Genomic DNA, 24,613 nt, shown 5'->3' on the forward strand with positions numbered 1-24,613 from the left:
TTTTAGAACTACTTTGACTGCATGATATAAGACATTGGTTTTATATCAGTTTTATTATGTGTTACTATTACATATTCTGTATAATATATGCACAATTTGTTTTCTTTATAAAAGGCAAACTATTGGATTTTTGGTATCAAACACTATTATTATTATTGCCTGCAATGTACTGGGGTGGTACAAACAAAAGTACAGTATAGGCCTCTTGTATTCACTGGTAAAATGAGTTCATAGTAATTTACAGTTGCCACAATACTTTGTCTTTTCAGACTGATTGTTTCTGGCATGTATTTTTATGTGGTTACTGTTAATACAGAATCAAATACTTTGTCTGGCTATAGTCAGATATGCCTAGTGTTCTGCATTTTCTGTTTTATTTGTAAAAAATATATCCAGGAATTTTTCAGTGTATTTTCCAAACATTAAAACCAGGATAAAATCAGGTTAAAAATTAAAACATTGGGGGAAAAAAAAAACAAAAAAACTTTTCTAATATAAACATTTTACTACAGTATAATTGACATTTTTTTTATTTACAAAAGATACATTTTGTCTCTGTCAGACCTAGTAGTTTTTCCAGAAATCCTGGTTTGCGTATGCTCGCATAATTTTCTTCAAAGTATCCTCAATCACGTTGAGCCTCTTGCTGTCTTGGAGGTAGTCCAATTTTGAAAATATGCGCTCTGCATCAGTAGATCCAGGAGGTACACTCAAAGCTCACTGTGACACTTTGCTGAAGTTGGGAAGTATGTCTTGATGACTATTCCAAAAAGCCAGCACATCTGGTATCGCATTGTTAGGCTTAGGCAAGTTCAGGTAAGTAGTAAATTTCCCTTTCAGATTTGAAATTTCTTCTTTAGTGGCAAATGGTTGAAACACTCTGGCATAATGCTCATAGTCTGCTGCAAAATTCACCTTGAGGAAGGAGTGTAACACCTGGATGACATTCCAAAAAGAATCTTTGGCACCATACACTTTGGGGTTCAGATTATGGGCCATGGTCGTTTTCCATTTCTCACCGAGCATTGTGATGAAGATTTTGAACACTTTTTTGGTTTTCTTCTGTTCCAGAACGGGAAGGATTTCCAGAAACAGTTAGGTTTTCTTGCCGTATATTTCTCCTGCAGCTTTTGTGCACAGTTTAGCTGAGATTTTGGTTGTCAGGATCCGGTAAACATCTGTATTGGCAGTGGTCAGAGAAAACTCCCGTGTTTTCTCTGTGTCACATAGTAATTCCAAGTTTTCAACAATGAACATTACCTTTGTGCACAGAATCTGGCAGTCATTTTGGTTACTTGCCAGTCTCTTCAGAGTTTCTGCTTTAGAATCAACAAACTGAGGATGATCTAGAAGGTGCGTTAGCATAGTCCGTGCGTTAGCATAGTCCATGCGTTATTTACGTGACAGGCAGTGAAACACAAGTGGCACAACAAGGATAGGTAATCAGCAGTTGTCTCTGCACTTGTCTCGCACTGTGTAAAACAAAGCCTTCAACTTGTTGGCATGCTTGAAAAAGGCCCTGAATTTAATGATAAAAGATTTCACATCTTTCATTTCTTCTGTAGCAGTAGCTGCTGACAGTGGAACGTTGATCAGAGGAGAAGAACAGGTAATATGTTTTGGTTTCGGAGTGAGTTTAATCTCCTGTGCAAACTTAGCCATGTAGGAAGAAGAATCTGTGGTAGTTGTGGCCATGTTTTCCTAAGTTAGTTGGTACATCTCAACCATGTCAGTTATTGCTGCATCAACAAGATGGCTGTCAGCAGAGGGGCTGAATGTCACATTGGCACAAAATAATGTGGGTTTATTTGCTTTGAAATCAAAACACAAAAAGCCAAGAATCAGACAGTCCAAAGCATCAGGAAACTTGTTAAAAACCAAACTAGACACCACATTTCCATCAATTCATTCCGTCATTTTAGATACTAAAGCATCGTCACTTTCTTTCAGATACTTACGAGTGAAGTTATCTGCATCAGGAAGGGTTTTTGCTGCTGGACAGCATTGTCCCACAAAGTCACCAACAGACCCCTCTGCTATTAACAGCAGTTGTCCGGCAAAACAAAGCGCATGCACAAATTCATTGATACCATTGCGCTCTGTCCTATCTTTCATAAAAGCCATGGTAAAAACGCCTGATACTGACCGTTTATCCAAAGCTCACTTTCTTCTTTAAGCTTCTTGTGTCACTTGCTTTCAACATGCTCCTTTATTCTGTCAGTGTGAACACTCACCTCAGTGCTGCAGTACTTGCTGTGCAATGCCTCCTCTTCACTCCTGGCTTTACTTTTCTTGAAAATGTCTAAGCACTGATTGTCTTGTTGGTATCCAGGCATAGATTTGTGTCTTTGCCCCGTGTTTACCTTATCTATCAGTAACCCTCAAGAAGTTTACCTAAGTTCCTGGGGCTCTGTCTGCTGGTAACTCAGGGAGAGGCACATCATCCCTGGTAGGAAGGGGGAGCCAAGAGCAGACTCAGTCTGCTTGGCAACCGAGAGGGAGAGAGGAGAGACACTACAGAACAACAGAGGCTCCTGTCAGCTTGGGGAAGGATTGCAGGCATGCCTGCTCAGAGGAAGGGACAGAGTCAAATGATAAGGGAAAGCCCAGGAAGAAGAGCGAGCCTGATCAACAGGGAATGAGATGCCCTCCCCTGGGAGCCCTGAAGGGGGGAGAAGCCATTTGGGGATTGGCTGGAGCCAGCCACACACAGAGCAGAATTGGTTGTGTGGGGATCCAGAAGAACTCAGACCCGTCCATCCAATCCTGTAAGGAGATTGGCACTAAAAGGAGGTAATCTGGTGGATGGGGGCATTACATCTTTGGAGGATTGATGGTTTAAAATCAGCGCCACACTAAAGCGATGCAAAGAAATAGGTGGGCAGCATCTCCTTGTGAGCCAGTCATAGCACAATATTAACACTGTTTGATTTTCCACCCTCCACCATGTGTGAGTGTGTTTGAAGCAGTTCCACAGAGTAAATCTCACAGCTACAGGACACGACAATCGTGTAAAGCTTTAGTGTTTAACAAAAAGAAGTATCTGAAAAAATACTGAGTGGATTGATAAACGGGTGAAAATCAATAAAAACTGAACTCCTTTAATGAAACAAACCGGGTAATTTGTCAGTGAAAAAATTGGTAAAAACTGAAAATGTGGAACACTAGGTATACCATAAAGTGCTCAGCTGTCCTAATGATATCAGGCCAAGAAAATGAATGGACAGACAAGAAATTGAAACATCTGTGGCTGTTTCAGCTTTGCAGAACAGTTTTGTAAGTTCCTCCCAGTAATTTCTAATCTCTGTGACTGGGCATCCTCCATGTCTCCTGCTACCACCCCCCAGCAGTAGCAGTGATCTTTCTTTTCTGTTCATCTACATTCTTCCCAGACATACTTTTTTTTTTTTTAAATTCTCCATTTTCCCCACTCACCAGAAGCCTATAGACCCCTGTATGCTCTTGTAGCTGAGCACCATGGAGACAGAAAAGAAAGCAGGTTAAGGTAGTAGGTTGCTGCCTAATCCTATATTCCATCCATATCAGTCTACATTTAGGACCACTGTTAGAGCAGGGAGGGGCTTTCAAAGGGCTGCCTGCTGCTTTACCTTCAGTCTCTGAACTGCAGTAAGGGGTGAGGTAAAGTTGAGGCCAAGTAGATTCCTCCCTATTGCTACAAATTTTGCAGAATAATCTGGCATACTCACACCCAGGAGGAAATATCTCCCAGGTATTGAAACACTACCCTAGGCCAACTGGAATTTCACTGGGTCAGTGTAGCCCCAATTGCCATACTGACAGTTTAGGAATAACGTCAATCATAATATTTAAAAAGGGTGAATAGGATCATCTGAGTAACTATGGGCCAGCTAGCCTGACATCAGTCCAGGGCAAATCATGGCTAGACTGATATGGGATGAAATGTATAAAGAATTAAAGGATGGCAGAATAATTAATGCCAATCTACATAGTTTAATGGACAGTAGGTCTTCTCAAACAAACTCGATAGTTTTTTTAATGAGATCACAAATTTAGTTGATAAAGGTAATTGTGCTGATATGGTAAAGTTCTGCATGGCATTTGACCAGGGGTTCTCAAACTTCTTTTGCTGGTACCCCCTTTGTAAATATTTTAGGCTGTGATGACTCCCCCCAAAAAGTGATGACCACCTCCAATGCCATGCCACCCTTATCAGCATGCATGGGGGCTGGCAGCTCTTGACCACCCCCTAATAATTTTGTGACCCCCTAAGGGATCACGACCCCCAGTTTGAGAACCCCTGCATTTGCCTTAATCCTAGGGATATAAAATACCAAACGGTTAAATGGTTAACTGATAAATATTAGTCTTACTGTTAAGACTAATATTTATCGTTTAACCGGTGGTGCAGGCTCTCAGTCTCCATGGTGACGGCGTTGGGCTGTGGTGTAGGTGGCAACGCCGCTGCTGCCGCCACCACCACTCAGGGAGGCCGAGACGCCCTGCTGCAGAACAGATGGGGACCACACATGGAGTTGGGCTGGGAGCGCTACCCAGAGGTAGGGGTAGGGGCAGGGGGTGGCGTGTGTGGGAGGGACACAGAGTTATATCGGTTAAACAGTTAGCAGATATAATTTTAATAGTTTAAATGGTTACCTTTTCTAACCGATATTTACATCCCTGCTTACTCCCTCATGACATTCTAATAAAGCACTATTCAAAATCAATGTAGCCTCTGTTAAATGGTTTAGAGACTGATTAACTGATAGATCTCAAAAAGTAATTGTAAATGGGGAATCGTCATCCAGTGGGGCTATTTCTAGTGGGATCTGTTCTTGGCCCAATGCTATTCAATATCTTTATCAATGAATTGAAAGAAAATATAAAATCATTGGTGTAAAATTTGCAGGTGACAAGTTGGTATGGCAAATAATGGACCGATCAGCTATACAGACTGGTCTTGACCACTTGATAAGGTGGTGCACTCATTTGAACAACATGGATTTTAATACAACCAAATGCAAGGTTGTATATGTAGGTCATACAAGATAAGGGGCAGTATTCTGGAGAGCTGAAGTACTGAAAAAAACTTGGGGATAATGTTAGATAACCAACTGATCATGAGCTCCTTGTACAATGCCGTAGCTAAGAGGATGGACATAATCCTTGGATGCACAATCAAAGGAATATCAAATAGGATTAAGGAAGTGGTAGTACTTCTGTATTTGACATTAGGGAAACCATTATTGGAATACTGTGTCCAGTTCTGTGTCCATACTTCAAAAAGGATGTTGAAAAATTAGAAGGGATTCAGAAAAGAGCCACAAGTGTGATTCAGGATCTGGAAAACATGCTGTGTGGTGAGAGTAATGAAATTCTATTTAGGTTATCGAGAAGGTTAAGAGGCAACTTGATCATAGTCTATAAATACTTATAGAAATTTCTGAAATAGATGTCTCTTTAATTTAGCAGGAAAAAGACATAAGAGCCATTGGATAGAAGTTGAAGCTAGACAAATTCAGACTAGAAGTAACATGCACATGTTTAACAGTGAAGGTAGTTAGCCATTGGAGCACATTATTAGGGAGGTGGCGGATTCTCTATCACTTAAAGTCTTTAAATCAAGACTGGATGTCTGTCTCAAAGATACGCTAGAGCTCCAACTGAAGTTAGGGGCTTGATGCAGAAATTATTGGGTGAAGTTCTTTGGCCTGTGTTATGCAGGAGGTCAGATTAGATGATTGTAACGATTTCTTCTGCCCTTGAAAATGTATGAATAATGGCTGTCTCCAAACTATATGAATGTATCTTTCCAGTAAACTTCTTTGAAGCTCAGCCTACCAGCCCATAGAAGAAAAATGTTTCTTCTGTAAGCATTTGGTCAGTTTCATTATCCCAGCCTTAACATGAGGCAGACAACATAGGAACATGGAATTTGCCATTGCAGATCAGGCTATTGGTCCATCAAGTAAGTGTGACGCTTCCCGGCAATACCCTGGCGTGCAAGGCACCTCGCTACCACCTGGCATTAGCTTGAGGAAACCTTATTTATGTCTGCTGTGGGTCAGCTCCCTGACTCCAATGGCTACTAGCAACACAAGCACTCCCCTCTAGGTCTCCCCCTCTTTATTGGTTAGCAACAGATACACTCCAGTTCTGAGTCCTCTGAGGGGCTCCCTGGAGTGTCCAGCCCCTGTTCCACTGGAGAATCACAGAATTACCACGTCTGCTGTTCCCACAGTATTAGTACACCATAGCTTACTAGTAACACCTTAGACCCCAGCTGTGCTTAGCACACAGAGCTTAGATATGTTTGTGACGTTAGCAGGCCAGGTGCCAGCTCATGCCAAGACCTCACTGAACACTGACAAATGCATAGCTGTGGATTAGTATAGTTAAAATAGATATTAGTGTTATAAGAATGTGTTTAGACTTCATGGGATGCTTGTGTGTATCCCATGGTATAAAATTATGTTGAGCATTTGCACTGTAACTCACCACACAGGAAAAGCAGCATTAATTAGTGTAAAGTGCTTGTCCTCCAGCCAAGAGGGCCTTTGAAACCAAACAAGCTATTGTAAGATATCAAAAGGACAAAGACTTTGTTAATGGCCCTCCCCACTTAAATGAAGAGGAGTCAGGCACTTACACTTGTTTGGATTCTGGGGTGAAGGAGATAAAAATCTCTGGCAAGGGGAAACTGGATACTTTTTGATGTCTGGACTCAAGCAAGAGTTCTGCAGGTTACTTTGCATGGGTCAACCCTAAAGAATATATAGAGCTGCTTATTATAGAGGTTTATATTATCTTTTTAAATCCAAGACTGTGACTCATTTGTGTGTGTGTGTTTCCTGTTTTAACCTTGTAAATAACTCTCATTTCTTTTCTTAGTTAATACATCTTTAGTTGGTTTATTACAGCATTAGCAACAGGCATTGGCTTTGGTTTGAGATCTGAGTACAATTGACCTGGGGTGAATGACTAGTCCTTTGGGACTGGGAGTAACCTGAATATTGTGATTTTTGGTGCAAAGTGACCATCTGTCACATAGTTCAGCTTGCCTGAATGGCAAGATAGATTGGAATGACCATGGTAAGACTGTTATAGTGCTTTAGGAGTAAACACTTGTTACCGGGTTGGTGAAATCTAATTATAGATCATACACACAGTTTGGGGTTTCTGCCCTGCTTTTTAACAGTCTGCCCTAAGGTTGGCACTCATGGTCATGAGTCACTCCCGCCAGCGTGGCAACGTTTATAATGAAAACAAGAATGTTTATTTAACAAAGAACATAGATTCAAATGATACCAAGTAGGATTGATGGAAACGAAGGGTTACGTATAAAATAAAATAATACATTTAAGCGTTAAAGGGAATGTTAACTAACAAGATGGCCTCTGGTCTACTACGGTGCTGCTCTCCCAAAGTCCTTCTCACAGCATTTTTCAGCCAGGGTGACTGAGACCTTCCTTTCATGAGATCAAGTGTCCAATGAAGGATGCCAGGGCATCTTTCTGCACCTCGAGATATATTAAACCAGTCCTTTGTTCTTTACCTGTAAACAGAGTTTCCTCCCCCACTGTTCATCTTTTCCTGTTCATTTCTTCTCTTGAAGTCCGCACAGTCTCTTCATTAGCTTTTGATTCATACACAAATAGACTCTCATTGTAAGACACACAATGGTCAGCCAGGGAGATAAGTGTCTCCCACCTCTGGTCCATTGGAACCAATCTTAATGCATGTCACTTCTAGGTGACCTGCCTTTAACTACAAGGCCCTGAGAACATAATTTCCAATATATATACATCTGTCTCCTTATGTGTTTTCCACACATACATTTCACAGCAATAATGATGACTAATGTGACACAGGCTTTCAATAGAAACCTTACATGATGCTCTTTGGTGAACTAGAATGTAAATACCTGACCCAGAGGATCCCTGTTTTCTCTGCCAGCTGGCATCAAGAGGCCCTTGAGTCACAGTAAATAATCCTGATTTTTGGCAACAGCCAAAAAATGATGCTTCGGAGGAAGGCAAAATACCCTCTGCCTAATCCAGTTGCCTATACCTGCCACCTGCCAAGGGGAGAAATAAGGTTTCTCCATGATCCCTTCTGTGACCAATTTATAATCTGACTCATGAAATTTGACTGCATCTATAATACATAAGGCAGAGTCATGTTTACATTTTAGCATGCATGGTGATAAGTCATCAGTGCAACAGTAAAGACAAAAATGGATGCTTTGTACTTTGGCTAGGAGTTCCAAGGTTCAATTAAATCAAACCAACAGGCCTGCATTGTTTTTTGTGTTCTGCACTATCGAGCACATCGGTATGTCAAGGTTGGCAACATCAATTGCAATATCATTTAAAATAAAATAAATGGGATGGTTGTTTATTTGGGCGTTTTTTTAAAGAATAGGAAAAATTAGATTACTGGTGTAAAGAGGCATAGTCAAAACTAGTGGATTGAAATTGTAACTATCTACTGTGTTTTAGATAAAATTAAAATGGAAGTTGCTGAGGCCAAGAATTTAGCATAATTCAAAAAGAGATTAGACATTAATCTGGATATCAAGAATATACAGAGTTATAATTAATGCTGATGATAAATTCTGGAAACGACATTAAGCCTCATGTGTCAGGGCTTAAGCCACTAACTATTAGAGATGAAGAGGGGACTTAATTTAGGGGTAAGGGGGCTGCTGCAGGTTTCTTACACTTTCCTCTGAAGTATCTGGTGCTGACGACTGTCAAGAGACCAGGATACTGGACGGTTCTGGTCTGATCCAGTATGGCAATGCCTTTGTGCCTATGAAAGGTAAGATGCATATATGTCATTGTTTCCCATATGCATCAGCTCTCAACCTACCCCATTATCACTACACACATGGAAAAAAAGAGGTGGTGCATGTTAGACACCTTTATATTCCAGCTCCCTTACCCTAGTGACACAGACTTGCTGGCTTGTATGGGAATGTAGGCTGGTGTAATTTACATGCTGAAGAGCAAAAACAATAAAATAAAAAATTTGCTTGTTATTCTTCTCCCTTCTGGCTGCTTGACATGCAAGTCATGCCAGCTTGTATTCCCTTAGAGGACAGCTACATGGGGATAGAAGCCCGTGGCATGGCTGTGGCTGGCCCGGGTCAGCTGACTCAGGCTTGTGGGCTAAAAATTGCTGTCCAAGGGTGGAAGATCCCAGAGCTCTGGCTCCAGCCTGAGCCCGAACATCAACACAGCAATTTTCCAGCCCTGAAGCCCAGCCAGCCTGAGTCAGCTGAACTGGGCCATCCATGGTTTTTTTTATCCCTGTGTAGACATACCCTTTAGACTCACTCAGGTGCTGTGAATAGGGTGACCAGATGTCTTGATTTTATAGAGACAGACCCATTATTCAAGGATTTCTCTTATATAGGCTCCCATTACCCGCCACCCCATACCAATTTTTCTCACTTGCTGTGACCTAAATTCACATGTGATGAGAAAGGGAAGGGGAATGTGTGAACGCACATTGGTAACTATGTTAAGTGAATGACCAAATCTAAGGGGGTGTGAGTATGTAGAAGTTACACAAACAGATCACTCTGAACTTTTACACTAGACTCTGAATTTGATCCTCACTTCTCTCAACAATGGAGCAAAGAGGAAAAAACTGTTGTCCTGTTTTGTATTTTTTTGTTTGTTTGTGTTTTTGGGGAGAGGGAGGGGGAATAGGTATTATTTTCAGTTAAAGGACCTGATCTTGTTCCCATTGAAATCAGTGGAAATTTGGCTAATAACTTCCATTGGGATTGGGGGTATTGAAGTGTATTCAAGTCTGTGGGATAACTGTCATTGACTTGAATAATGCAGGACCCAGCCCTCACTACTTCACAAGATTGGTTTCTATTTAAAAAAGTTTGAATGGTGTGGGAAAAGAAAGACTTGCGCTACAAGGCATTTAGGTTTGAATCTAATGCTTTTTCTGAATTTTGGATCTGTTCATATCTGCACTGAAATCCTGGAGCCACTGAAGTCAGTGGCAAGATTCATATTAACTTCAGTGGAGTGTGGATTTTCACCCCAGTGGGTTTTGTGGACCCATCTTTGGCTTTTTATTTTTTTAAGCTGTTTCAAGTCACACTTTTCCTCTTACATTTTTATTATATATTGGATGTAGAAAATCTAGAATGCAGCATACTATACTGGGGTAATTTTTGGAGTGATGTATATTTTGCTATCAAATACTTCTCGAAATTTGATTAAAAATTAAACTTCTAGAACAGTGTTTCTCAACCTTTTTGATGCCAAGGACCGGTTTGCTGCTTTTCTAAACTGTGTCTAATCTGTGTCAGGGAGATCTCAGGGACCAGTGCCGGTCCATGGACTGGTGGTTGAGAAACACTGTTCTAGAGAAAAAGCAGTATAAATGCAGAGTATATTTTTGTGAGTGTTTTGAGAAACACAGTTAAAAAAAAAAAGCAACTTGCTTTGTTTTCCTGCCTCATCTCCACTCTTGTCCGTTGATCTATTCATGTGTTTGTTGTCAAAGTCCTAGATTATAAGATCTCTGAGGCAGAGATCTTGTCTTTGTGTTCCTTGTCTGTGAAGTGCCTAGTACACAAGACCTTGGCTCCTGATTTAGGTCCTTAGGCATTATAGCAATACAAATTATTAATAGTTATAAGATTTGATTGTTGGAAGAATACAGATGTTATTCTCTGGAAGTGAAATATGTAATCACAGATTTGGAAGGCCGGGGTAGGGTTTTTCTTTAGTTTCCCTCTCCTCCCTTATATAATGATGTGAAGTTGTATTTTGTGTGTTAATATCTTTTACGTTGCTTGCAATTAATTTTTTTTAATATGACCTGCAGAGGGAGACAGTTCCCATACTGCTGAAGCTGGACTTAAGTGCCTATTTAAAATAAGGACTTTAAAGACTATTTTTTTAAATTCTCAGCAAACCAAACCACAGTGAAGGAGATTCTTCATTCTGTTCCTGTTTTCTGAACAGGGACCATCATGAAACATGGCAGTACAGATGGACTTTAAAGCTTCTGTAAACTGGAAATAAAGTAATAAGGTTGAGGGGGAATGGAGTCAGAATTCTGCTTATAGATTTAGGCTCCAATCATGTAGTCCTTGCACAGGCAAAGTCCCACTGACTAGAATGGATAAAACACTAAGATATCTTCATATTGCATCCAAACATGTATATGTAATTGAAATGTCAATACTTAAACATCATTAGCACTTGGAATCCAATGGTAAGCACAGTATGAAATAGTGGGCCTGATTCTCCTTCTCTTTAGGCATCAAATCCTGTTAGCAAAAGTCTCATAGACTTCAATATGAGCCACATTTGGCCCTAAAGTAGGAATAAAATATTGCAGTCAATGGTGTTATACTACCTACTATTTCCACCATGGATGTAGTGTAATTAATTGATGATTGGCTACTATTGTACATGCAGTAGTTTTAAAGGATGTTTGGAACACAGAAGTCAGCTGCATTTTTGAAGGGAATTTTTGCTTAAGGGTTATCAGTAAGTATATTCATTAGATATGCAATTACCCAGTTTCATCCTGGTTTCCCAAAAAACCCATTAGTCTGCTCTTACTATAAATGTTCAATTCTTTTTGCTACTTTACCAATTCAGTAAGGGGAATAACAGCTGTTTATTTACATTTGATCTCTGAAGCAGTGCAATACGTGCAGCGTGTGGTATGTCACTCTTAAAGGCTTCCCATCAGTAAGAACAGAAAGCTGGTGGGTAGGGAGCGAAAACTTATAGTACTATTAGGGGTTTTATGTCTTGGTGTAGCTACGGTGGGAGACAGGATACCATGTTAAATGGACTATTGGTCTGTTGCAGTATGGTGTTTCCGGGATTATGTATTTGGAAAGCCTGCTAAAATGTAGTTTGCAATGACTGATACTTCTAAAATTACGCATCTCTGAGTTCAGTACAGGCAGGACATTGAGATGCTGGCAACTGCAGACAGCTGGGCTCATGTCAGTGTGAATCACTGTGATACTAACTCACATGTCTTCAAACTAGTGTTGATGTACTATGGGTGTATCTAGGGGCTTGGTTACTGAAGAATGGGAAAATGCTCCAGCAATAAGATATCCAAAAGATTGTCTTGTGAGGCTGCAAATGGATCAGCAAGTTGGCTTCTTGTTGTGGGTGCCTATTGGGGCCTCAGTTTTGAAACACAAGCGTGTGTTCCTGGATTTGCATGAGTACACATCAGCTGTCTAGGTCCAAATGTTTTTTCTTCCCCCCCGATGGATTCATTATAGTTTCCACTAAAACTGCTAAGATGTATGCAGTGTAGTTGTAGCCATGTCGGTCCTAGGATACTAGAGAGACAAGGTGGGTGAGGTAGTATCTTTTATCGGACCAACTTCTGTGGGTGAGAGAGACAAGCTCATCAACAGAAGTTGGTCCCATAAAAGATATTACGCACCATGTCTCTTAAGATGTTTTTTGGTAGGTGAGTTGAAGTCTAATAGTATGTACCTATCTTTTACTAAAAGCAGGGGCTTATTTCCCATTACAAATCTACAAAGAACTCAATCCTGCTCCATTTAAGTCAGAGTTTTGCTACTGATTTAAATGGGTGCAGGCTCAAATCCTAACTAATTAACCCAATAGAATTATCCATGTATAAACGGGTATGGTACTAGAAGAATACTTTGTGGGTGAACAGCTCACTTTGCACTGTGTTTCATTAGTGCCAATCTGGTGAGGCTTTTTCCTGAACTAAAACTGTAAGCTGGAAATCCTGCAACACAAAAAGAGTTACATATCAAGTGCCACATACAATTATAGGAAGCCATGAACAAGCACCAGCCTGAGGTGAAATCCTGGCCTCAATGGAGTCAATGAGAGTTTTGCTTTTGACTTCAGTGGAGTCAGGATTTCACCTCAGACTCTAAAATTTCCTCTTGGCTTGCAGGGGATTTTTTGCACTGCATGGTCAATTCCACTGAAAGCTGGCATTTCAGTTTAAAAAACCCCTCCAAACCAAAACAAATTCTCCCTTCCTGCAGAACAAGTTGGGATTAAAATTGACACTTTCCTCTGCCTTAGCCTCCTACTTCTCCTTTCAGATGTGAAACTAACTAAATATCCCTCCAGCAAGCTACATGATTAGCATAGCATCAACAGCATCAGTACTGATTTTTACACTAAATTGCTCATAAGGTGTGCTTGTATAGCATCTTCATCAGAGAATTTAAACATACTCTACAAATATTAATTAAATATCATGACCCTGTGAGGTAGGTAATTAGCTGTCTATGTTTAATATTATTAAGATGAAAGGTGGATGTTCACATATTATGCACCCTCGTGGTGTAGAACGTCAGACATTGATGTACTATGTATGTATATTCATTTTCTGCACAGGTCTCTAGAACCGAACTAAATTCCTAATGCACTATAATAGATAGTTACACTAATAGCAACACCCAACACTTGAATTTTCAAAGCACTATCTAAACACTAATTAAACTGTATAAGGCAACCATGTGCTATAGGAAGGTATTGTCCCCACTTTCTGGGTGGTGACACTGAGCGTTAAGCAAGTTACAGAATTAGTCAGCGCTAGGGGTGAGTTTAGAAGTGGAGACCTGATTGCTAATCCTGCATTCAGTTCACTGCAGCAAGGGTTCCCAAACCTTTTCATAGGGTGGGCTACATCTTACTAATGAAGCCGTCTCTCCTCCAGTCTCTCTCTCTGCTTCCTCCCAAATCATTAAGGGGTTGCCAGCTAGAGAAGAAATCCCCCCCACTCTTCTTCCTCACAGCTATTCTCCAGCCTGAGTAGCTGCCAGGGCCTCTTTTCCCATGCAGAGCCTTTGCTCTGGCTTCTTCTCCTACAACAAGTCCCAGTTCTGGTTCTCTCTCCCTCTGGTGCCCCCTGGCTTAGATTTCCTTGAAGCACCTCTTGGTTTACTGCCAGCAACTCCTTCAACAGCTCCTTCCCTAGATCTTTGGGTCAGTGGCTCCCCCTGGAGATGGTGGCAGCTGCTGACGTAGTTTGGCGACTGCTGCCACGAGTGGCTGGTGTGTACTCAGTGGGCCCAATTCACGCCAAAAGGGGGATCAGTAAGTCAAATTCTGACTTCAGGATAAAGCAACCACCAACAGGCCTGCATTTGGCCCTGCAAGACTTGCAGTTTACTTCATTAAAGTTCCCTCACAGCCAGAAAGAATAGAAATGGTATTTAAAGACTATATAAACCTAATGACCAAAGAGTTTACACATGGCTCAGAGGACAGGATGGTTTCTTGAAAGTCTGGAATATGCAGCACAGTTCAAAAGACAATTCCTGAATCTGACCACTCCATAGCTTTTGGTTATCTCCATTTGCTAAATTATTATAAAGAACATTGGTTTATTCCTCTGGTTCGGTGATCTAATTGACTGAAAATCCTGGTCCTGGCCAGAAACCTGAGCGCCTGGGCTGTGTGTTTCAATGTTTTAGGAGGGAGGGAAGGAGTCCTTCCTCTACAAGCAATAGAGCTTAGAGGAACCAGTCCAACCTCAGAGCTGGAATAGCTTCCTTGTCATGTGTCTCCCTTGAATTGGAGGGGTGAACATAACCAGTAGCTTCTGCTTTCTGCATACCACACAGCCAAACTGCACCTGTTCTGCTACAAGAGTTATTTGTGATTGAGGGGCAAGATTGGCCCTACATGCTTTCCAAAGATAAAATTTTGGGTAAATATAGTCATCTTGACAGGGTAGATTATTGGAATACTCATTAGAAACAGAGTTTAATCATTGATTGTAATTTACAGCAGTGCCAGAGAGTTTTGATAACATTAGCCCATTTACATTTATTCAGCTGTTATGGCACATTTTATATATTCTAAAACAAATTGGTGCCATGTGAACACTTTCACAGTGAGCAAAAAGAGTCTGGTTATGGAATGTCTAGTTCACTGATAAAGTCAGCAATAAATCTAACAGGGTGGGAAGAATTAAAACTACTATACCGTTTGTTTTGTTTTGTTTTTTGATTGTATTGTTTAAATTGGCACAACACTTAAAATAATCCCAGATCACATGCTGTACAGCTTTCAACAGTCTTAAAACAAAAATAGAAGCACCTCTGTAGCATTATGTCAGCATTTCAGTAACACTCATCTTTATTGTAGATTTCCTAATTTGGTCTTAAACATTTACTCAGGGTAAAAATTTACTTTACAAAATCTTTTCCTAGTTGTGCAAGCGTTGTAATAAAAAAACCCATGACTTTGAAGTTGCCTTTGTAAGTCCAATTTTCACACCGTGCCACTTAAAGGTATCCATATTTGAAAACTGAGCTCTACCTGCTCCAGTGATAGAAGGCTGAAGTCTAAATGTATGTTTTTAGTTATTACCATCCCTTTTGTTTTCTGTAAGTGGGAAAAAATAGACATACAATATCCCAAGAAGGTGAATACACACAAAATACAATATGGAAAAAACTGTAAATCTCAACTCAATCCACATGGGTCTCTCTCCAGGACTAAATTGCAGCTAAAAAGAAAGTTTTATTTTCTATAAATACAGAAAAATATATATAAATATCTTCCTTCACCCCTGATTAATTCAGGAAAACCCTGTTGAATGAGCCCTTAACACAATGCAGATTTCAGACCAAATTAATTCCTGGTGTAATGTTGACTTCAGTGGCATTGCTCCAGGAATTAATCTGGCCCTTCCTCTCTGTACAAGTGAAAGTCTGGGAGCCAATTGTTTCAGAGGCATGTAGTATAATATGTTTTTGGATTGTAGACAGCTAATCCTCTTTATGCTTTGCTGACTGAAAGCCTGTTTAGGTCTTATATGAAGTGTCTTCACTTTCTGCATTGAATTATAGGCCTTCTCCAGCCCACTAAAGGCAGTGGAAAGACTCCTAATTTCTCCAATGGTCTTGGATCAGAGCCTGTATGAATAGCTGCTCCAGTTCTGCTAGAATCTTTTAGTTGAAATACAAGGAAAATAAACAGTTCAAGTTAAAGTTCCTTAGTGCATAATAGCATCCAACACCATACTGGATTGAGCAGTATATTAAAGATATAAATGAAGTGAATATAAACTTCCATAATAACTAGGCTGGACAAAAACACACACACACACAAAAAAAAATACAGAAGGGAACAATCTTCTATTGGCAGGAAGACAGATATGAAAAATAATTATTAAATATCTAGTCTAATTCTTTTCCACTATATTTTTTAATTTTAGTATTGGTTTTGGACTATAGCTACCAAACAGTGGTATTGAAATGAGAAAGTACAGTATATCTGTTTGCTTTTAGTTTTCATAATTTTATGCTGATTCCAATTATCAAATCACAGGTGTCAAACCATTTAGTGTTGAAGTGGCAGGCCAGAAAAGTAATCAAGTAGAAATAGCTATAGCCTGTCAAAAAACACTTTTTATTTATTGTATTATGTTACTATGATTACTGTATTATGCCAGTAGTGTTTTGGGTGCTTTGCAAAAGAATTATGAAGGCACGATACCTGGCCTGAAGAACTTACAGTGTAAAAGAGCAGGAGGTAATTTGGATGGGAAGCAATGCAAATAGTATAGCTGAACTGGTGAACTTTAACTTGTAGCTTGGCGATTCCATAATTTGTATGGAGTTGTTTTTAAACAATTTAAAACATCATCTAATTAACATTTCAAGGGGAGTGTTTATTTTTCTTATTGTAGAACCTAGAGACCCCAACCAAGATTGAGGGCCCATTGTGCTAGGTGCTGGAGAAACACATGGTCAGAGAGAGACCCCACCCTAACGAGTTTACAAAAGATGAGAGAAAAGTAGTGTAGCTATTTTCATTTTACAGATTGTTTAAGTGACTTGCCTAAGTCACATGGGAAGGCTGTGGCAAAGCTAGGAATTGGACCCAGGTTAACGGAGTTCCAGTCCAGGACTTTAAATGCAAAACAATCTTTACTAGAGTTAATAGGTCTTTTGGAAGAAGTTTATTGTGAATTTGAATGAATAAAGGCGGGAAGTATGGCAGAGTAGAGGGTGGCACGCCCATTAGTATCTCTTAGTAGTGTTCCAGGAGCTAATCCTTCCAGTGCCCATGACTATGGAAAATCTATTTGTAGAATATTTCCCTAAAGGGGGCAGCAAATAAATTGTGTTTAGTCCTTTCCCTGTGATAGTGTAGCAGTTCAATGAAACAGAAGCAGTCTCCTTTGCAAAACTGGGGCATGCATTTCTGTCAGTGTAGATGTTAAGAGGCTTATTAGAGAGGGCACAGCAGCTGACAAGTGAATCTTTAATCCCTAGAAAATCCCTTTAAATTATGATCAGTGTAAAGCAGTTAATGTAAAAAAAAAACAAAAAAAACCCCAAACCCCTTTTACTCCTCACTTTGATGTATGTTTCAAGACCAAGCATTGTACAGTCGGGGTAATGATGATCACAAGGCTGCTTCTTGAGATTTTCAACATAAATTAAAAAAAAATCCCTCCAAATTTGGGAGGCAAATGCTGGGTATTGTCTATCATGTACATTGGTGTCATTGTTAATAAATGGCCTATAGCTCTAGGGGCCAGTGTGTTTTATAACTGCAAACAGGGGCAAAATCTGCTATTAAGTACTTGCACCGCTATTAAAACAGCAGGGGAGGGGTGGGTTACAGGCATGTAACAATGTAGAACTTGTCCTATTCAGGATGTCGGTAAAGGGTTAATCTTTTGCATTAGTCGTGACTTTCTACTTTTGTCTCTTTTTGCCTGTAAGCCAAAAGATCACATTGCAAGTGAGTTGTGTCATGTTGACATGACTAGACACAAGCTTAAGGCACTTTTTTCCATAGTTTTATTTAAAAAAACAAAAACAAAAAACCAACCAACCCCCCCCCCATGGAAATACTGTTCAGTAACAAAGGTACAGGACAAACTCTTTAGGATGTATTTATTTTGCAAGCTAGTGGAACCAACTCCCATCTGGAATTGCTGAAGAAACAGACCACTACAATAAATTTGTCAGTCAGCAGCATTAGGTGTGTGGGTATATCTACCTTGTAACTGGGAGCAGGCTTCTCAGCCTGAGTAGACAAACACGCACTAGCTCTGCTTGAGTTAGCAAGCTAAAAAAATAGTAGTGTAGCTGGGGTAGCATGGATGGTGACTCAGCCTGAGTACCAAGCTTTTAGCACTGTAGCTCGTGTGTGTTTGTCTACTCAAGCTGGGAAGCATGCTCCCAGCTGCAGTGAAGACTTACGCTGTGTGTGTGTGTGTGTGTGTATATGTGTGCGCGCGCGCATCTCCTCATGTGTATTTTATTTAGCCATCTGCTGCAATTAGAGTTAGCTTGAGCTAGTTGATTGGCAATTAACTAACGGGTCTATACATTCTAGTGTAGACACTCCACAAACCTTTGGTCCAGGAGATGAACATTTGTCTTGGTTGTGTTTCTTCGTAGGCTGGGTCACGACCAGGAATAAACCCGTCTGAGTGCCTATATCAGAATTTATAGTCAGATTGGTGAGCTAAAGTTTATTGCCTATCCGTTAGCTCAATTTACAGCCCAATCAAAAGCTCTAGTGTGGACAGCAAGCTCTAAGTGGAGTGGAAGGAAAGGAACATGCACAGGTGGGACCGTATACAAGAACACCTTAATGTAGTAGTATGTTATCAGGAGGATAAGTTGGTACTGGTAACATGTGGTATATAATCGGGGGATGAGATGGTACCGGCGACTTTTTGCCACCTCTCACTTCTGTGTTGGGGTTTTTTTTTTTGTTAATTACAAGATGGCTTTACATAAAGAAACATTTCGCAGACAGCATTTTACTATGCACTAAAATATTTTTAAAACTGTTCTGCAATAAATAGTCTTGTTTTCAGAGGTGACTTTGCTTGGGGCAGCAAGTAATGAGTGTATTAGAAAAGAAAGCTCATTTGTCCCATTTAGTAACAGATGTAACCGCGACCTTACTAGTAGCCTGTTTATGGTTCTTTTTATTAGAGAAGGCACAAGAGAAAAAATGAATTGAAAGATTAGTTATATCATAAAGAAAGTGTCAAAAACTAGGATTTCAGAGGATGAAATAACCTTTTGGTCTTTTTGTATATGATGAAATTCCCTTTACAAGAATAATTGACCGTATTGTATTCATTTTTATGCTTTACACGTTTCCTGCTTAATAAATGTAGAATGAGGCCCTGTAGCGGGCTGGAGGCTAACTTTAATATAGGATCACTGAAATTGAATGACTTCTTGTGGTTTTGTACAGAGCTCACATTGTTTGTTTCTCTGCTTTGAGAATTAGGGAGATCTGGGGAAACACCACAAAAAAAAACCACATGGCTAAATGCCATGATGACTGCTGTACTTAATTGCCCATCTTTGCAGAGTAGCCAGATATTGAATGGTGAGGTTCCCTAATTAAGAAGATGGTAGATTTGGAAACAGACCTTGATGCTTTTACTGTACATCTGACAGATACAGTTTAAAAGAAACACATGCATCATTCTATAGCTATTTCATTTTGATTTGTGATTAACCAGCAGTGAAAGTGGATGGGGGGAGTTTTGCAGTTGAACAAACAATTTTATTACTAAAGTAGACTCTCATATCAGCACACTGCAGAGTTTATGGTTTGTAAAGTGGGTCTAGTGCCGAAAAGAGCTTAATTTGTAGCTTTTAAAAACAAGAGTTTGCTAATAAATGCATTCTACTGAGTTATAGCCCAGAGGATTCTTGAAGTGTTAGTTTAAGGTTGTGTTTTGAACAATAGCCTCCTATGATTACTGCATACTGTACTTTTATCATAAGCATGAGGCAACTTCCTAATAGCCACTTAGTGATGACACCATTAAAAAAGAGAAACATACCTAGAATGAAATCTAAAAGGAAAAAAGCTCTGTCAATGACTGACACACTGCACCCCATGTACACCTTTGTGGTGTGATTGTGTATCATTCATGTTCACCCTTATAGTGTAACTGTGTATTGTTTAATGCAAAGTATGTCATGTAAGGTGTTTTTGGAATGCTCGTGACATACTGAACATTATTGTTATGGTAGCATGTTTCTTGCAATGTCGTATGTATGGTTATGAAGCTCTGCTATGTAGTATTCCCAAATATGTGTCTCACGTGGCTTGAAGAAGATCCAGGCAAACACTAAGAGCAGAGAGGTAGGTCACGCCTTACTAAGAAATGCGTGAAACAGCCCAGGCTAGCGTAAGCATCTGATAAAGTGATGCTCATTGACTCAGGACAGGAAGAAGACCATGCAGGAATGCTGTTGGTCATATGACCCTGAAGGGGGGGCGGTGAGGCCCCAGCGGGGGGTTCAGGGACATTTGAAAGGGGGGACATTTTGGGCTCTCACTTTCTTGCAACGCAGCTATGAATAACATCAAGCAACTGAAGCATTGACCATAGGGGAGAGCCTGGTTGGAGGCCGACTAACCAGCCTGTGGTGAGAACCATCTAAGCCTGTAAGGCTACTGAAAGTGTTAAGCTTTTTAGAATGTCATTAGCTTTTATTTCATCCTGATCAAATCTGATTTATATTCCTCTGGCTTATAATCATTTAAAATTTTTCTGTACTTAATACATTTGTTTGTTTTATCTAAAGCAGTGCACAGGATTTGGGTGTGTGTAGAGGCTTAATTTAAAGTGACAGAGCTGGTGCATATCAATTTCTTTGATAAATTGATGAACACATGAGTTTGCAGAGTCCAGTGGGCAGCACTGAACATTGTAAAATGGCAGTTCTTAGGGTGGCATCTGGGACTGGTGGTCCTGTTGCATAATCCCATGAGTGGCCGGCCTGAAGCACTCATTCACTAGATTAAGGACCTCTTGCTTGCAGTTGGCTATGTGTCACAATGATAAAGAAAACTTACAGTTTGTTTATTCTTTATGGTACTTTAGTCCAGTCTTGCGAAAATCACTAGGACACTCTCTGTCTTTGTAGTGTCCTTGGTAATAAGATACTGGAAAGGTAGGAGTTTAAAAGCACATTTTAAAGCTGTTGCATGAAGTCATCTTCTGAAAGATGCTCCACTGTCCCTAAATGTCATGCAAGGATAGATCTAGTAATATATTGCACTTTCCAGCTGGGCACCTCAAACCACTTTACAGATGTTAACAGGCTCAAAACCCCTCAGTGAAATAGTAGTATTCTCATTTTATAGGCGGGGCAAATAAGTGACACTGGACTTTAGACCTCCAACTCCTGGACTTTAGCCATTAGATGACATTCCTGAGGAAAAAGCAGGTGGACAAAAATGTCTCCAGATTGGTATAACTTTTGGTCCTGTTCTACAACATTCCATTGGTTTTCTGGCTTCTGAATGCAAGCCCAGATAGTGAGTAAATTTACAAGGAAATGGAGTGGTGGTGCAGAGTTTCTGGCAGAAGGAGCTGAGGATTGTAAATAGTAATGCCACATAGGACAGAACACACTGAATAATAGAGCACTTTACGGTATTAATATGAAATAAGACTGCCTCATTGATTCTCTTTTATAATTACATGGTACAGCTGACCTAATACATTCTGATAAGGCAGTGGGGGAAGTTTTTCTGGCAAAATATAATTTGGAAAGTATTGGTTGCCATATACAACACATGTAAAAAGTGTGCACCCGAAATACTGTACATTTGGCCAAAGTAGAATTAGAGCATATTTTTTCCCTCCCGGTATAATTCCCATTATTAATTATGAGAGTTACATGTGTGTAGCAAGGAGGAGCATACATTTGTTTTCTTGAGACTTGCACAACCCTGTCAATTTTTAAAATACCTGAATTAAATGCTTATGAAATCTAGACTCAATGGTACTTATCCTTCAGTGTATGCATAAAATTAATCATTCGCTCCTTTTAACATTAACGTGTAGAGGAGAAACTACAACTCCAGAGACTAGTGCTGTCCTAGGCTGACTAGTTCAAGGGTCTATGTCTAATATTATGAAATGGATTTACTGACCACCTTGTAGGTTCTATTTACAATATCTTTGAAAAGAAAGATATTGATAAGAATAACTAACTCAGTGTTGAACACTTGGTTAGCCCTCTAGGCATTCTGCATTGTTTGTGTGTTTTTTGTTTTGTTTTTTTTACTATTTTTGTTATATGTCTTTCAGAGTGAAATATTATTCATGCTTCTGTCCAGACTCGGTTGGCAAAATTCTCTGCTCTGGCAAGTGGGCAAAACTCTGTCAGTTGACCTGTGCCCATTTACCCCAGAAGAGAATTTGGCCCTAGATTTCCATGTCCTCTAATCCTTTCCTCCAAAATTGCCCTACATCGGATGGGTCAGAACTAGAGTTGGTCGGGAATTTTTCTTCAGGATGGGAAAATTTTGAGGTCTCAAATTTTCACAGGGTGGGATGACAGTGTCCCACTCAGTTCTTGTCAGAGCTGTTTATTTGCATCTTATGGGGCCTATATTGCTGTCAGCTAATGGAGACTGTTTTAATTCATGGGGTGGGGCACTCTGCTTTGGTAGCAGGAAGTTCTATCCCTGCTGTCACTACTCACTGCAATATCATTGTGAGCAGCAGAGTGACAAGTGTGTAGCTCTCGGTGGCCGTGGAGTTGCTAAAATTTGTTATGCCCTAGTTTTGTTTGAGCTTGAATATGTAGGGTGAAATCCTGACCCTACTGATCATTACCAATGAGAGTTTTGCCATTGACATCTGTGGGGCCAGGATTTCACCTGTTGTTAAACCACAGCGGATATAGTAGCAAATGCAAAGGTTTTGAATTGAAGGAACTGGTAATCTGGTTTATGCACTTACTTTCCCATGTGAGGCTTAGATACCATCGCTGGGCCCTTTAAGAGGTCTGCATCGAACCCACTTTCTCAGCATTGTTTTTTTATTCTGTCACGGATAGACTATGGCAGTGATAGACCTGAATGAATGTATCTGGACCCCAGATTCAAGGTGCTTTTACTGGCCCTAATTGTAAATCAGTTGTCTGGAGAAACTGCTTGCTGTGGAAATGCCATGCCTCCTAGTTAAAGTACTTGTGCGTGTTTATGTGAGAAGGCTGTGTTGAATTTATGCGTAACACTTCTCTGTCTCTTCCCCTCCCCCCTTTGTTATGGGCTGGAGTGTAGCTTTGAATATTCAGGAAAAGCTCCCCAGGCAGATTAGGGGCACAGACAGATTTTAAACAGAGCCTTAATGCATGGGCACGAAAGGACAAATGTACCAGTGGGAATACTAACGCAAAATGTTCTGCCTTTGGATCAAAATACATTAAACATTGACTTATGAACAAAGGGTGCTTTTAAAATAAATATGTTAACATCGAAAAGGCATTTAAGAGCTTTCGTAGCAGAAGAAACACTTTTTAAAGTGATGTTATAGCCAAAAAGGGGATAACTACATTACTAACCTATTTTTATTATTCATGCAATGGTATCAGGTAGCAGCTCTGCAGATAAGAGGCTGTATTAATCCCTTTTTTCAGGACTCAGAGAATTGCGCAATTGCAATTTACTTCAGATACATCTTTCATGTACAGTTGTATGAACACTGTTCTGAAAGCAGTGAGAATGACTGTTTTGAGTGAGCTGCTATTTTCAGTTAATATATTTTTAGTTACATCTTTTAGTGAGTAGGGCGTTTGGTTATTGATTTCAAGAAGACCATGTAGTAAAAAAAAAAAAAAAATCTAATTTATTGCATGGAAAAGCAATATTACATATATTGGGCTACGTCCTCAGCTTGTGTAAGTAAGCGGAGCTCCACTGGAGTGGAGTTGAATCGTTAAGACTCATGTTTTGGATGGGTCACCGTTGAGTCATATAATCAGAACACACAGCAATATCATAGGCAAAACACTATTTTAAACATTAATCAAGTTGTTACTTTACATTAGTGGGTGTGTGTGTTAAGGGTTGTTGCCGTTTAAAAATCAGTGAGCATTTAAAAGTAGGAACAGTTAATGGCAGTTAAATCCATATTCAGATAACCTTACATTTCATACAGTTGCTGAAATAAAATGTACAAGTACAAGTGATCACATTGCCCATTCACAAAACCTTAAGTCTGACCTCATGTTCCTGCCCTATCTCAGCCTATAAACCAGAAACACTGACTGCCACCGGCTCCACAGCACATAGTTTATGTTCCATACAGAAATGTATCAGCCACTGATCACATACAGGCTACAGATTAAAGTATCTTTTAGTATCTTTCATTTTTATGTTGCAGTAGCACCTAAAGGCCAACTCAATTGTGTTCGGTGCTGTACAAACACAAGAAATGACAGTCCCTACCTCAAAGAGCTTACAATTAAAAACAGTTTTATCCTCCTCATCCCAGCTTCCCACTAGTCAAGATGCCACAATGCATAACTGCATATTCTCCATGTACAGTCCAGAAATGCCACCATTTCTCCTTCACAATTCTACTTTGATGCAAAAAAGCCAGTATTACTTGGAATAATCAATCACTCAGTCCTACCTTCTCTTGTCTGTTAACTTTTCTTGCATCTTCTTTTGTCCTTGCTCTGCCTCTGACCGTCAGCTTCTTTCATCTAGCCCTTTCCCTGCAGTCTTCAAACAATCCACCCACTGTCTCCCCACCCCCATCTTTGCCTTCAAGCATCTTAAGCAAATGTCTAGATCTGGTGCCTCTACTTTTG

At 40.0% G+C, this 24,613-nt stretch overlaps 1 protein-coding gene across 2 annotated transcripts in view; it reads left to right on the forward strand.

Moving 5' to 3' along the window:
* The window catches only part of COA1 (cytochrome c oxidase assembly factor 1), a 64,479-nt gene that overhangs the window by 5,078 nt on the left and 34,788 nt on the right, over positions 1–24,613 (forward strand). The window lies entirely within an intron of this gene.

Source organism: Emydura macquarii, unplaced genomic scaffold (genome assembly GCF_026122565.2).
Source record: "Emydura macquarii macquarii isolate MOO-44397 ecotype Brisbane River unplaced genomic scaffold, CSIRO-AGI_Emac_v2 contig_1263, whole genome shotgun sequence".
Classification (NCBI taxonomy): Eukaryota; Metazoa; Chordata; order Testudines; family Chelidae; genus Emydura; species Emydura macquarii.